Here is a 2,768-nt window from a genome sequence, read left to right as displayed (position 1 = left end):
GCGCGCGCTGGCGCCCGCCTGACGCCCGCCTCGTGTCAGTCGTCATGGCTCATGTCACGAGAGCCTCGCGAGGTTTGCCCCACCTTGATATCTCCTCTCCTCGCAAGCCTGCCGAGCATGGCCGCTCCTGAGAAGGTCTTGCGTCGTCCCCCCCGTGAGGCTTGGCCCCTCGCGAGGGTCTTGAATGCCTTCTCGATGAGGATGGGCCATTCAGGCCTGCTCGCACAGCCATGCCATGGGCCGCAGGCAGGCAAGTCTGGGGACCCCTGTTCCAAGAACGCCAACAGTAGCCCCCGGGCCCAAGGCGCACTCGGGCTTGGCTTTGAGGCGAAGCCAAAGATCAAGCGCGGAGCGCCGCGTGCCCCAAAAGCCTGCGGCCTTGGTCGATGCGTGGCGGTTGATTGGACGTGGGCGTCTCCACTTCCCCACACTACCTCGGCAACTGCTCGATTTGACAAGTCCCTGCGACATGCAAGGAAAATCATCATTACCTGTGAACGTGGGAGGCGCCGGTTGGCCTTCTTCCGTTATAAACGGGGAGGGGGGCAGAGCCCCCGTCGCCCATCTCTTCTCGGTTCACTTGCTTCTTCCTCCTTGCTCCACCGCTAGTAGCAATGGCGCCACCGAAGAGGTTCTCCGCCGTAGAGAAGGGCAAGGCCCCTCGGGAGGGACCTGGCTCCCCGGCGCCCAAGCGAGGACGTGGCCGTCCCCGCAAGCATGCCGCGACCCCCGCCGTGGCCCCTGGCTCTCGGGGTGGCGCGGCAGGAGTCGCTCTGGTCGCGGCAGTCCTGTCGACGAGAGGAGACGCGCCATGGTTGCACGACCTCCCCGACCGCGGTTCCATGTGTCACAGGTGCTGCTGGAGTTCATTGTCTGGTCGGAGGATCCGGCCGGCAGCTGGCTCCAGCTCCCCCGTTCTTCTCCGATGAGCTGCCGGCCTCCGGTCCAGGCGGGCTCTGGCTGCAGGCAGACTGTTGCTGCAGCCGGGTTTCTTGGGTCGCGGTCAAGGTCTCCGTCGCGGGCAACATTGCTCTGGCCCGCGGTTGGCAGACGTTCGCCCGCGCGCGCGGCCTGGGCAGGCGGTGCACCCTCCACTTCAAGTTCGACGGCGACGCGACCCTCTTCGTGAGGGTGTTCGGGGAAGACGGTCGCCGCGCCGGATGGTTCCCCGAGGTGAACGACGGCGAGGAGGTGCTCGGCCTTGGCGATGGTCGGGGCGAGGAGGAGGATGAACCCGCCGGCCACGCCTCGTCTGGCTATGGCGGCTCCTCCTTTGGCGACAGCTCCAGCAGCGGCAGCCTTGATCAGCCGCCGCACCCGCTTCGAAGGTGGTAGCGGGTCGTCTCGTCGTCGCACATCGGTGAAGCGCGAGGAGGGGTCCGACTAGACCCGGGACGTCGCCAAGGCCCTGCCCCCGTCGGCTGCTGCAGGGGCGAGCGCCGCTTTTGTTATGTTCCCCTTTCCTTCCTGCACCGAAATGAAGCCAACATGGGCCCGAAGGGGCATGTATCGAACCATAACTTATTAACCATATTTCCACGCTTGTTGTTTCAGTGCGGTGTGGCTATTTTGCGCAAAGATAACATAGCCCGGTGCATTCGGGGTACCCTCCTCCTTACGAGGCGTTTATTTCCTCGTGCCATCTTGACCTTGTGGTCTGCGATTGCTCAGGAACTGCAAAAAAAAATCGTTAGGGAGCTTGCCAGGAGATTTGTCGCTCACCCAAGCCTTGACCCGGCGTTTGTATCGCGGTACCCGTGGGGCACGGATTAGGAGAGATGCGCCAGCTTTCGGGCTCGAACGAGGGTGGCTCGCGAGAAGGTAGAGAGAAGAAAAACGCTCGCGAGGGCACCTTCCTAGCCCCCCTCGCAAGGTATGTGATAGAGAGAACACGAGCGAACTAGAGCCGGAAAACGTGGTAAGAGGCGAGGGAATCGAATCAGCAAGAAACACCAAAAGCAAACTTCGATTAAGGAAAAGCGAGCCAACTAGGGAAAGCAAATGAAAAGTCGAGTCCGGCACCTAATCTAGTCTTCAAGTCTTCTCACCAGCGCGGAGCTAAGTGCTGCCACTAGGCGTGGGAGGGAGCCCAAGGGCCTGAGGCCGGCGCTCCTGAGACTCCGGGGCGTGTACAGCCCCACTCATTATTATGTGAGAGTGTCACGGGCGGCGATTCTTCACAGGCACCGGGCCTTCTTCACAGGCTCTGGGCCTTTCTTCGCAGGCTCTGGGCCTTGCTTCATGGGTAGAACTTCCGGAGGTGCTGGATGTTCCACGCGTTCTGGATGGGTACCCCGTCCTGCGTCTCCAGGCGCGCGGCGCCAGGCCTGGAGACATGGACGACCCTGAACGGACCCTCCCACATGGGTGAAAGCTTGTGCAGCCCTTCCCTGGACAGGACCCGCCTCAGGATGAGGTCGCCCGCCTCGAGCGTCCTGGAGCGGATGTTGCGCAGTGGTATCGCCGCAACGCTTGCTGGTACCTTGCCGCCCTCAGTGCAGCTTCACGACGACGTTCCTCCCCCAACACGAGGTCCATCCCCCGCGTGGCGTCCTGCTGCATTTCATTGAATGCCAGGACCCGTGCGGAGCGATGCTTGACCTTGTGAGGAAGGACCGCTTCAGCTCCGTAGACAAGGAAGAATGGGGTTTCGCCCGTTGGCTTGGTGGCGGTGGTGCGGATGGACCAAAGCACGGACTGGAGCTCGTCGTGCTAGCCCCTGCCACAGGCCTCAAGCTTCATCTTGAAGGTCCTGGTCTTGAGGCCCC

Source organism: Aegilops tauschii, chromosome 1, assembly GCF_002575655.3.
Source record: "Aegilops tauschii subsp. strangulata cultivar AL8/78 chromosome 1, Aet v6.0, whole genome shotgun sequence".
Taxonomy (NCBI): domain Eukaryota; kingdom Viridiplantae; phylum Streptophyta; class Magnoliopsida; order Poales; family Poaceae; genus Aegilops; species Aegilops tauschii.
Note: the sequence above shows the minus strand (reverse complement) of the source record.